We start from the raw sequence: 13537 nt of genomic DNA, 5'->3' as shown, positions 1-13537 counted from the left end.
CAGTTGCCATAGTTACTCTTGGTCTTTTGAATTTCCATATAAACTTTAGATTCAATGTATCAATTTCTATACACTCAAAAAGAAAAAAAACTCATGGAATTTTTATTGAAGTTACATTAAACCTATTGAGTGATTCATAAAGACTGTCATGTTTACATTATTGAGTCTTCTAATTAACAAACATGGAGTACTTCTCTATGTAGGCTTTTAATTATTCTCAAAAAATTAAAGGTTTTAGTATGCAACAGTGCTTCTCAAACTATCTGTAGTGAAGAACTAGTTTTCTGTTTTGTTTTTAAAAATATCATTTAAATTATTTTATATTTATTTTTTCTTGATATGCAAAATATATTGAATTGTATATATTTATTCTTATCCCGCATTTCTGTAAAATTAACTTCTTAGTCCTAATAGTTTAGAGTCTGTTCCAAATACATAATCATGTCATCTATAATAATAGTTCTAGTTCTTTCTTTTCAATTCAAGTGGATTTTATTTTTTTTCCTTACCATATTGCTCTAGCCATGGCCACTATTACAATGTTGAATAGATGTCATTCTATTCTCAATTTGTCCCATTCTCAATTTGTATTTCAATGGGAAACCTTAAGTATAGTATTTAAGTGATTTTTGCAGATACACTTTATTTGATTAGAGAAGTTCCCTTCTGTTCCTATTTTGCTGAGTTTATTTTTTTCCTTGTGTTTTTTTTCTTTCTTTAACACGAATGGATGTTGAAGCTTTTCTTACATCTAGTAAGATAATAATATGAGTTTTCTTGGTGAAGTAAGGCTGTCCAAAACTGTATAGTAAAGGCATTCCCAATAACACATTTCTTTCCATCAAGGTTTACTTTGTTATATGTTAATGTTGCCGTGCCAAATTTGTTGGGTTAATATTTGCCAGAAAGTGTTCTTCTTTTTATTCTCAGACCTCAGTCATATTTTAGGTCTGATAATATTAATAGCATGTATATGGATTTCTGGTCTTAAGACAATTTATCATTCCATAATTGGTGCAATGAATTTACTTACATTTATTATGCTTGTTGACATATTTGATCATTTCCATTGATCATAATTAATCAAAATCTGTCCATTATTTATATATTGTTCTTTGTTCCTCTTTTAAAAATTAATATATTTAGCATTTCCTAATAAGATACTGAGTTTTTTTTCCTCCTGATGCCAAATCCATGGTGTCTTTTCCAACACCACTTCAACTCTCTGTCACCAGCTGTGTGTCCTACAATCCAATTCATTTCTGACACTAACCACCTAGAGCTACTGCAGACCCCACAGGTTAAGGGCTCCATCCCACAAGACTGCCCCACATCAGATGCCAACTGAAAACAGGTGCCCAGGCTACCCACAGTTCTGCTCAGCCAAATACAGATTTGGATCTGTTCCCATCCCACAGAACTCAGGAAAACACTGTACTTTCTTTTACCAGGTTATTATAAAGGATACAACTCAGGAACAGCCACACGGAGGAGAAGCATAGGGAAAGGAATCGGGGCAGGATGTGTGGAGCTTCCACTCCCTCTCTGGGACACCACCTTCCCAGTGTCTCCACATGTTCACCAACCCAGAAGCTGAACCCCATGGTTTAGGGCTTTTTATGGAGATTTCATTACATAGATAAACGTGATTAAATCATTGGCCTTTGGTGATTGAATTCCATCTCCAGCCCCTCTCCCCTCCTTGGGGTTGTGGTTTGGACTGAAAAATCCAGACCTCTAATCATGCCTTGGTCTTTCTGGGGACCAGTTTCCATCCTGAGCCTTTAGGGTGCCCCCACCACCAGTTATCTCATTAGCACACAAAAGAAACTCATCACCCCAGAGACTCCAAGGATTTTAAGGAGCTGGGTGAAGGACGGAGAGACCAATATTTATTATTTTTTATTATACCACAGACACAAACTTCAGCAAGCTCTTATGTCTACTGTTGAGGCTTTGCCAAAACCCCTATCATGTTGATTGTATCTATACCTTAATTCCAAGTTATTTTAGATATATTTTCTCTTTTTACTTAGTCTCAGTTCTCTCCTATTTTGATAAGAACATCCAAGTTTCCCAAGATATTTGACTGTCTTTATTTCAGATATTTCCTTTAACATCTCCTTTTTTATTTAAAAAAAAAAAACAACAACTATTTTCATTATGGTTCTTTGTGCGGCAAAGCTTCTGAGCTCTTGTATTCTTGAGAATCTCTTACCATGCCCTCATATTTGAATGACAGCCTATTTGGAGAAAAATACTATTTTCCACGTCTGAAGTACTTTCCTTCAATGCTTTGAACACACTACCCCATTATCATCTTATATAGTCACATATTATAGTAATATTCATGTATAAAAAGAACAAACAGGAAACTTTAAAAGCTTACAAAAATAAAGAAAAGATCACTTACAAAGAAACAAGAATGAGATTAATAGGTTTTTCAACAGTAACCCTGGGTGCAGGAAATACATTTATTAGATGAATTTTAATTTTTGATCAGTTCTTACATTTTTATTTCTAATGCCATCTGAAATCCATTTTCTCTATTTTTTTCTCTGAAATAGTTGTGCTCAAACGCCTTGTTATTTCAGCTCATTTTCCCCCAGAGGAAAGGTCAGGCCCTGTCCGTGTTAGCTCAGGAAGCTCAGAGGATGGAGTGGTGAGTGAACCCCAGGGTGGGACACAGGTGACCTGCCAGTGAAGGCTGACTGCCCTCCGGAGGCAAGGGACAGTGGGAGGACGCTGTCTAGATTATTGCACTCCTGCTTCCTGGAAGTTAGCTGGCCTCTACTGCTTTTTCTCAGCTTCTCACAGGAAGAAGCGTCAGCGTTTCCATGGTTTCCTCCTGGGTTCTGGACCTGAGCTTCCAGGTGGAGCAAAAATGGAAACCCTCACTGTCCGCCCCAGGCCCACATTGGGGGAGCAGGTGCAGGGCTCCACCAGCTTCCCCAGCCAGGCCAGCCCCAGCCAGTGGCCACCCCAGGGGCCCCTCACAATTTTCTCCATGAGGGGTGCCCCCCTGTGTCTGCTCAGAACCAGCAGTGAAGCTGGTGGCACTCCTGGTGGCTGATGCTACCACTTGAAGGGGGGAACCTGACTCAGACCCAGTCCCTCTCTCCACCTGCCACTTTGGAGCTGCATGTCCCTGTGGAGTCACCTGCATTCCGGGGTCGTAGTTGTCCTCTCGCGATGCTCCTACCCTCCTCTGACTTCCACTGTGTTTGGCTGCTGTGTCTCAATCTTGATTCAGGGCTCTGCGTGCTTCCCCATTTTGGGTTTTGGTTTCCCTTTCTTATTATTTTAGAAAAAGATCACTCTAAAATTAAAATATAATATGTCCTTTAAAACCAGCAATGAAAAGTGACTTCTGAATTGAGAACTGGAGCCTCATCTAGTCTGGGACCGACCTGAGCAGATAAAGTAGGGGAGAGAGGGCAGCGGGGGGTCAGAAAGGACCTGCAAAGGCCAAGGACCAGCTAGGCGAGGAGCCTCCCAGCAGCATGGCATGAGGTGGCTGGCGACCGGGCCCTGGCCACCAGCTCTTACCCTGAACGGCTCTGCAGTTGTGGACAAATTTCCCAGGGCCTCAGAACATCAGTGTCTTTACAGAGAAAATGAAGTCTGGGGGTAAACCCTGTTAAACTTTGTACTTTGCAGTGTTAAATCCTATCAATGCCCATCATACACACAAACACCAAGGAGGTGGAAAGAAGCCTCTGGTTTCTAGAACATATCTTTCCAGGACGTTAGACCCCAAGGATCACAGCTGAAGTGAGTCAAGAAGAAGGTGCTAGAGAGTGTAGGTCCAGCTGCTAAGGGCACGGACTGGGGGTGGACGCCAGGGTGGAATGTCTGACCCCACTTGGAGCAGTGGACCCTCGGGGTAAATTCTCAACCCCCTATGCCTCCCTCTCCTCCTCCTCTGTGAAGTGAGGGTGGTGGCTGATCCCATCTCTTGGAGCTGCGTGGGACACCTGGGTGGTGCCCGCCACGGCCCTGCATGCCCTAAGCACTCGATAACTCCCTCCTATTGCCCTCGATCATCGTGTAACTTTTGCTGTTGGGGACCAGTTAGGAAAACGTGTCACCTCACAACTATACAATTTTACAATGAACCAACTGTACAAATATTGATTCTCTGTAATAAAGGGCTAGGTCTCCCTAAAAGCTGTGTAGACAAGGGAGAGGGCTACTTCCCTACCCCTCACTCCAGACTCCCGTGGCTGCAGGGCTGCTTCCTGGAGAGCTGCCTGCTCTAGTCACAAGCACTTCACACAGGTGTCACCCAGGTGCCACATTTATATACACAAGTGTGTATATAATTAGTGTATATTATTAAGAACATATAATTATTTTTACACAATTGATACTGTATGCTTTTCATCAATTACTGTGTATTTGGGAAAGTTGAGGTCCATGGCTTCTCATGGCTCCGTGAAATGCCATCCTGTTTTCAGTTACTGGAATAGATGCCCTACAAGGCTCCCTCTCTCCCTCCCACCTCCTTTTTCTCCTTCTTCCCTCCCCCTCCTTCCCTCCTTCTCTTCCTTCCTTCCTCCCCTGTTCCTTCCCTCCCACCTCCTTTCTCTCCTCTTCCCTCTCCCTCCTTCCCTTCCTTCCATAAACAAACTTCCCTGAGTAATGGGATGACCAGGCACCATCCAAAGTTCTTGGGACTCTGAAATGGATCCCGGAGGTCCTGCTGTCCAGAGCTCCTGTGGATTGTCAGTGTATTTTTGCTTATTCATGAATTACGCTGGCACCAAATGTCAGTGCTCCCAATTGTCACAGCTAATGGGATTATTGTGTGCAGGGGGTAGTCAGAGGCTGTGCCTCCAAGCCAGGCTGGGAGCTTTGAGAACACAGCGGGTGGGGGTCATCCCAGGAAGGGAACTCGAGGAGGTGCCTGGGCAACAGGGACTTTATGTAAATGAGAGAGAAAGACAGAGTTACTGCTTGGGGAGAAAATGGTCAATCTGCATATCATCCTATGTTTAGACACAGACCTGAGTGAGATGATTGACCCTCCTTGAGAAGCTTCCAGACAACGTGCAGGTGGTGACATGTGTGTTTCCCCATCATGTGGAAAACCACCTCAGCCATCAGGCAGCTCATCTGCAGGGTCCGAGGATCACCTTTCAAAAGGGAGACCTGGCTTCTCCATCCAAGGAGGAAAAGCCCACGTCCAAATATTGAAACTAAACTTGTATGAAAAGGGCAGATTCCCAGCCGTGCCATGTGAAGGTGGGAAAGAAAGACACAGAAATATCGAAGGATTCACGGGCTCCCTTTCCTACTTTCTCTACCGGGGGATTAAAGGGCCCACTAGAAACGCATTTCTAATCTGTGTAATCAGGCCTCCCCGGCTGCCAGTTGAAGCTCCGCAGTTCTGTGCCATCCGGCTAACTAGGCTGACCTTAGATTTTATGTTCCCCTTGTTGAGAATCAGGCCAAGACAGAAATTTCAAGATGAACTCGGAGCTGTTCACGTTATTAGTCTGTAATTCTCATTGGCAATTTTTCTCTATCTTTGGCCATAAATTATCTAATCCCTTTTATTAGAGAGCATTTATTAAGCACCTATGCAGTTCCCAGAAGTGCACTGAGACCCAGGGGACAAGGAATAATAGGGTAGAATCTCTGATGAAGTTGCAGACGCGAACACGCCAAAGCGGGAGGGAGGTCCCGGAGAGACTCGGGGGGGATGCCCCTAATAGGACCTCAGAGGCTTCAGGAGCAGACAAGATGCAGGCTGGCATCCACAGGAGTTACAGCCCCCGCTTTTGCCCCTCAGTCCAGGGGAGGAAAGAAGGGCTTGCGGGCAGCCCAGCCAGCATACCTGTGAGCCCCTCCAGAGGGCAGCCATGACCCCACCGCCCTAAGCCTCCCACCCTGGTGTGTGCCAGGCCCAGACCAGATGGGTGAGGGTGACCTGCCAGCGGGACAGCCCAGAAACAACTACTCCAGGGCCAAGGGCAGGGCCACTATGCCAGACATAAACTACAGAGTGCAGACAATTCCTTCTGGGTGGAAGACTGAAAGATGCTTGTGGAAGCTCTGGCAATTCACCTTGGTCTTAAAAACGGCCTACATTCTAGAACGTGGAGAAGTGTGAGAGGAGCATTCCAGGCAGGAGACCATTGTCCATCACCAGCAGGGGCGTCCGGGCACGAGAGCATGCCAGACTTCAATGGAAGTTCCTGGATTTGGGTCAGAGGACCCAGCAAGAATGAATGGGGCAAGTAGAGGACCTGGGACGGTGGGGCGGGGTGGTGGTGCGGGGGAGGGAGTTGGAGGTTATTTCAGGGGAAAAGGGATCAAGCGCAGGTTTTGGAGGAAGACAGGACGTCCACAGTGATAGGCAGGATGGACAGAAGAGTCTGGAAGCAGGGACGTTCCAATCCTAGGGGCGTCACCTTAGACCTAAATGAGAGAGCCGCGATGGAGACTGTGGGGCAGAGGAGACCTTGGAATGCCTCAGTTGGGGACCTTGGCGATGGGTTTGATGTGTAGGGCATTCTGCAGGGAGGAGCAGAGGAGGGCAGAAACATTAAACCTGGGCTGGCTAAGAAAATGGTGACTTCATGAAGGAGCCAGCGGCCCATGGGAAACGCCCGGGCGGAAGGGAAAGTTACCGTTGGGGGGTGCCCTGGGCTCTGTTGGGTGCGGCCTCGGGCTGGGGGCCAGTTGCCTCCTTCCCCCACCATTCACTAAACCTGGGCAAATTACTGAAATAGCAGAGAGCTGTTTTAGGGATTTAAAAAATAGTGCTGATTGTTTCCTAAATACAAAGTAACATGCATCCATTGTGAATGAATTGGGAAATACCAGAATGCACCAAATATACGGTGATAGGGAAAAATAGGAATGCGAAGTCTAAACATCTCCCACAGAGGGTGGGTCTTATTACCTAAGGGCTCTTTCTCTGCTGAGACCGTGCTGGGTTGGGGTGGGGATGGGAGGTGGGATAGCTGTACCGTTCTGGGCAGAAGGAGAAGGATTAGAGCTTTCTAGGGAGCTTATGTAGGCATGAAGATCTGGATATGGGAAGTATGAAACAGCGGGAACTGAGGCACCATTGTCCTGTGCCCTCCGTGACCCTCAGTCACCCTTAGCTGCCAGCACGCTCTTGACATGCTGGGGCAGAATATGTTCAGTGAATCAGGGTTGGGGAAGCCCAATCCTATCACGCTCTTAGATTCCAGAACCCAGAACAGAGAAAGAGGCCTGGAATTGACAGACATCGTGGGGAGATCTGAGTTTCTCAGAGGTTATGAAGTTGGGCTTTGATGGGTGTTAGCAGGAAAGGCATCTTGAATACTGATCACAATGGAAAACAAAAACTCAACCATAGCTACCTGGTTTATTCTATTTATGGTTAAATTATCCATATGTAATTTGGTTCATTTTTATTTACTCAAAATATTATTAAACATCAACTTATACCACTCCCTACTCCAGGCAGAAGAAACAGTAAAATAAGTAAAGAAAGAAAATAAGAAAATAAAGTAAGTAGAATAGTTTACAAGAAAAAGAAAAAGAGAAAGGATGCCAGTCTTCCCCCACAGAACTTAGATGTTGGGAAAAATGATATAAACCAATGCAAGTAAATATGTAAAACCCCTCACTAGCAAATCCAACCATCACACAAGATACAAGTAATAGGGGTGGAAATTGGCTCTAACCTCCTACCCAGCTTCCATTCCCAAGTGGAAGGGGACTGAATTTCTTAGCTCCATAGACAGGGAGAAATGGACCAGCCAGGTTGGGGCGCAGGGTGGGGGGATTCTCTGGGTCTGAGCTTCCTGCTTTGAGCAGCTGAGACACCTGCCAACTAACCCAGATACTCCTAGGACTGTGGCCACTGGGCTGGTAGAGCTGGTGACCCTGTGTGATGGTTAGTTGTGTTTGTCAGCTTGTCTGGACCACAGGGTGCCCAGATATCAGGTCAAATACAATTCTGGGTGTTTCTGTGATGGTGATTTTGGTTGAGATTAACATTTGAATCAGTGAACCCTCCTGATGTGGGTGGGCTTCATGCAATCCATCGAAGGCCTGAAGAGAACAGAAAAGGCTGACCCTCCCCCAAGGAAGAGGGAATTCTTTCTGCCCGTGGCCTTTGAACTTGGACGTCAGATTTTTCCCCACCTTTAGCCTAGAACCACGTCATTGCCTTACCTGATTCTCAGTCCTTTGGGCTCAGACTGGAACTCCACGTCAGCCACCCTGGGTGTCCGCCTTGCCTACGCAGTCTGCAGGTCTTGGGAGCTACCCATCTCCTATAACCCTGTGAGCCAGTTTCTTATAATACATCATATTTTTACATCCTATTGGTTCTGTTTCCCTGGAGAACCCCGAAAACACACCACAGGGTCCAAGATCATCTCCACTGATATTGACAGGTGCCACCAAACTTGGGCAGGGTCTGGGAAGGATCTGAATTGTGCAGTTGGACCCCCAGACACCAAGATGGTTATCTGTATGGACTCACCAGCTATCCGGTAACCTCAATCACACAACTGGAGTTATTGGATTTCACACGTGATTGGGTTTTACTATATATGGATGTCAGAGGATGATAGATACCACAGAGAAAAACAAAGCAGGTGATCTTCGACAGCCTCACTGATAAAGTAACATTTTCTTTCAAGTTTCCCCTGACCCATACACGCAAACTTTATTTGTGTAGTTTATAGCATGCTGAAGATCTAATTTCATTTTATAATGTAATTTATAACAATTCAGTTATAATTCACATATCATAAAAATCACTCTTTTGATGTGTACAGTTCAGTGGGTTTTAGTATATTCATAGAGCTGTGTATGATCACCACTGGTTATTAGAGAACATTTTCATCACCCTGAAAAGAAATTCTGTACCCTGTACCCACTGGCGGTCATCTGTTCCCTCTGCAACTCCTGGAAATCACTAATCCACTTCCTATCTCTATGGATTTACCTATTCTAGACATTCTATGTAAGCAGAATCTTTGGTGATTGGCTTCTTTCAATTAGCATAATGTGTCCAAGGTTCTTGCATGTTGAATCATGTGTCAGTACTTCATTCTTTCTTATGGCTGAAAAATATTGTATTCTATATATATGCTACTTTTAATTTATTCTTTATATGATTGATGTGCATTTGGTCGTTTTGCACATTTTGGTTGTTAGGAATAATGCTGCTATGACCATTCATACACAAGTTTCTGTGTGAACATATGCTTCAATTTTGGGTGATATTTACCAAGCAGTGGCACTGCTGAGTCATACGGTAACTCTGCGTTGCCATATATTTTGAGAAATAAGCAAACTCTTTCCTAAAGTGGCATTATCATTTTAAAATCTCACCAGCAATGTACAAGTATTGCAATTTCTTCACATCCTTGACAAAACTTGCTATTGCTTGTCTTTTTTTTTTTCTTTCTAATTTTAGCCAACCTATTAGGTGTGAAGTGGTATCTCATTGTGATTTGGATTTGCATTTCTCTAATGATTAATGATGTTGAGCATCTTTTCATGTGCTCATCCACCATTTATATATCTTCTGTGGAAAAATATCTATTCAAATTCTTTGCCCACCTTTAAATCTATTTATTCTTATTGTTCAGTTGTAAGAGTTGTTTATATATTTGAATACAAGTATTTTATCTGACATATGATTCGCAAATATTTTCTCCCATTCCATAAGTTTTCTTTTAATGAACTTTTGAAACACAAAAGTTTTAAATTTTGATGAAGTCCAATTTGGTGTGATATCTAAGAAGCAATTGCCTAAACCAAGATCACAAAGTTTTATTATGATGTTTTCTTCTAAGAGTGTTACAGTTTTATCTCTAGTAAGAGCCAATAATCTTATTTAGAAGAGTCATATTCTAGAGTCAATGGTGAGTTAACTTTTGTATATGGTGTGAGGTAGGGAGTCCAACATCATTCTTTCACATGTGAACACTACTTGTTCCAAACAAAGGTTTGTTTCTGGACTTTCAATTCTATTCAATTTATCTATATTTCTATCCCTATGCTAGTACCACACTACATTGATTACTGTAGCTTTGAAGGAAGTTTTAAATTTAATAAATGTAAGTCTTTTAACTTTGTTCTTCTTTTTCAAGGTTGTTTTGACTCTTCTGGATCCATTGCATATCCATATGAATTTTATGATCAGCTTGTAAGTTTCTACAAAAAAAAAAGACATTTGGGAATTTCATAGGGATTATGTTAAATCGTAGGTCAATTTGGGGAATATTCTCATCTTAACAATCTTAAGTCTTCTGATCCATGAATATACGTTTTTTTCCCATTTGTTTAGATCTTTCTTAATTTTTTCAGCAATGTTTTGTGGTTTTCAGTAAACAAGTTCTGCACTTCTTTTGTTAAATATATTCTTAAGTATTTAACTCTTTTTGTAAATGGACTTGTTTTTAATAATTTTTTGGATTGTTTACTGTAAGTGTATAGAAATACAATTGAGTTCAAATAGTCATCATGTACCCTGAAACCTTGCTGAACTTGTTTATTAGTTTTAATAGTTTTGTGTGTGTGAGGGTTCCTTAGGATTTTCAATATGCATGATTATGATATCTGTGAATAGAGATAGTTTTCCTTTTTCCATTCCAATTTGGATGCTTCTTATTGCTTTGTCTTGCCTAATTGCCCTGACTGGGTCTCCAGTAAAATGTCTAATAAAAGTAGAACAGAAGTCACTGTCTTATCCCTGATCTTAAGTGGTATTTTACCATTAAGTATGACATTAGCTGTGAGATTTTTGTATATATCTTTTATCAAGATGAGGAAATTTCTTCTTATTCCTAGATTCTTAAATGTTTTTTATCATGAAAATGTGTTGGAATTTTTCAAATGTTTTTTCTTCATATACTGACATGTCGTGTTGTTTTGTTCTGTATTCTACTGATATGGTGTATTATATTGATTGTTTTGGGGATGTTTAACTAACACTGAAATCCCATTTGGTCATGGTATATAATCCTTTTTATATGTTATTGGATTAGGTTTGCTAGTATTTCATTGAGGATATTTGCCCTTATAGTCATAAGAAATATTGGTCTGTAGTTTTCTTGTGATATCTGTGTCTGTTTTATTTATGATATCTGGTTTAAAGTCTGTCTACTAAGCCTAATGTCTGGACTCCTTAGAGAGAGTTTCTATTAACTGCATCCCCACCCCACTTTTGTACATATATTCAGGTTTCTTTGTGTGTCTCTAAATTGTTTTTTTCAGTTTTCTGGAGAAATATCTGACATAGGTCATTGTATAGGTTTAAGGCATACAGCATGATGGTTTGTTTTACATTTATTGTGAAATGATTACCGCAATAGGTTTAGCTAACAGCCATCTCATAATGTAAAAAGAGAAGAAAGAAAAAGAGAAAACAATATTCTATTTATGATGAGAACTTATAGGATTTACTCTCTTAACTTTCATATAGATCATACAGCAGTGTTAGCTCTGGTCTCCATATTGTACATTACATCCTTAGTACTCATTTATCTTATAACTGGAAGTCTGTACCTTTTGACCACCTTCCTCCAATTTTCCCTCCTCCACTGTCCACATCTGGTAACCACAAGTCTGATCTTTTTTTCTAAATTTGTTTTTTTTTAAACATACATACGAGTGAGATCATACAGTATTTGTCTTTCTCTGTCTGATTTATTTTACTTAGCACAATGCAAAATGCCTTCAAGGTCCATCCATGTTTTTGTAAAAGATAGGATTTCCTAATTTTTAATGGGTGAATAATATTATAGATAACTTAATTGTATATACACAATACACAAAGAATATATACTATGTGTAATATATACACGAATATATTATATATACAATAACAATAATATATTGATTTTTTTGTGTGTCTCATAATTTTTTTCTGAGAACTGTACATTTTAAATAATATAATGTAACAATTCTGGAAATCAGATTGCCCTTCAACCCCCATGCTTATTGTTGTTTCTGCTGTTTGTTAAGTTACTTTCTCAAACTATTTCTGTAAAATTTGTGTTCTTTGCTGTGTGTGGCAACTAAGGTCTCTCCTTGGTTAGTTCAGTTCTCTGCTAATGATTGGACATAGATTTCCTTTAATGCCTTCATCAATAAGCCTCTCAGGCTTTGCTGAGGGGGTCTGTGTGTCTTTGGGCTGCACTTTCAATTCTTTGGCAGGCAGTTTACAACTCTGCCTCAGCCTTCACTTCCTGCATTCACAGAGCCTCAAGGTCAGTCCAGGTGAGAGACTGAGCCCTTCTCAGGTCTTTCCTGCGCTTGTGCACAGCTCTGGAAGTATGTGGGGCCTTCTAGATCCCCAGGAATGTTTCAAAGTTTTTCAAAGCCCCTTGTGGACATTGAGTTCCCCCAATTTTCCTATTAAGATTTTTAAGCCAGTTTCCATTTTCTGCAGCTGGTGTCACTGCTTCAGGCAGCTGCAACATTAAGCAATCACTGCTGATTGTATCTGACAAACATCACGGGTATATAGCTTGTTTGCACAGAGTGAGTTCTGGGTTAAGTCAAATAAAGACTATCCCTTTGAGTGGTTGTTTCCGGTTAACTGTCAAACAGGTCACATAGTGATAGTTCTCTAGCTTTGGAGATTTGGTAGGAGCTGCAAACTCATTCAGTCCCTGCTAATGGCTGTCAGGCTGCTAATTTTTATACCTACCATGGTTCTGAGGCTATTGATTTTCACCATATGTGATGGTTAATTTTATATGTCAAGTCGGCTGGGCCATGAGGTGCCCAAACATTTGGTCAAACATTACTCTGGGCATGTCTGTGAGTGTTTCTGGATAAGATTAACATTTGAATTGTTAGGCTGAGTAAAGCAGATTGCCCTCCCCAAGGTGGGTGGGCCCCATCCAGTCAGTTGGAGGCCTGCATACAACAAAAAGGCTGAATAGGTGGGAACTCCTCCTGCCTGTCTGGTTGAGCTGGAACATCAGTCTTTCTTTTCCTGCTTTCAAGCCTGAACTGAAAAGTTGGCTCTTCTTGGTTTACAAGCCTGCTGGATCTCAGACTGTCATGTGCACTGTAGGCTCTTCTGGTTCTCAGGCCTTTGGACTTGGACTGGACCTGGAGCTCCACCATCAGCTCTCCTGTTCCATCTTGCCAACTGCAGATCTTGGGATTTCTCAGCCTGCATAATCATATAAGCCAATTTCTTATAGTAAATCTATTTTCTATATTTATGTATAGAAAATACATACTAGGTTATATGTACCTGTGTGTGTGTGTGTGTGTCCTATTGGTACTGTTGGCCCTGTTTCTCTGGAGCCATCTGACTAATGGACCATGATTGCAGGGGCATTAAAGCTGTTGGCTTTTAAAGCTGCCACAGAGTAAGGGAAGGGAGGTGGGAATGGTGTAAGTCAAAAGGCCGCAAAGTTTACTATTTTTACTAAGATTCAGCCATTTTTCCTGAAAAGAAAAATTTCTTGAGTTGTTGCAAGACTTTGTTTAATGTACAGAGTTCTGAAAAGGTTGATTTTGATAAATTTTTCCAGCGTTCTCATTGCTTTTA

The sequence above is a fragment of the Eschrichtius robustus genome, chromosome 13, assembly GCF_028021215.1.
Source record: "Eschrichtius robustus isolate mEscRob2 chromosome 13, mEscRob2.pri, whole genome shotgun sequence".
Classification (NCBI taxonomy): domain Eukaryota; kingdom Metazoa; phylum Chordata; class Mammalia; order Artiodactyla; family Eschrichtiidae; genus Eschrichtius; species Eschrichtius robustus.
The sequence above is the reverse complement of the archived record's forward strand: the minus strand, read 5'-3'. Positions refer to the sequence as shown.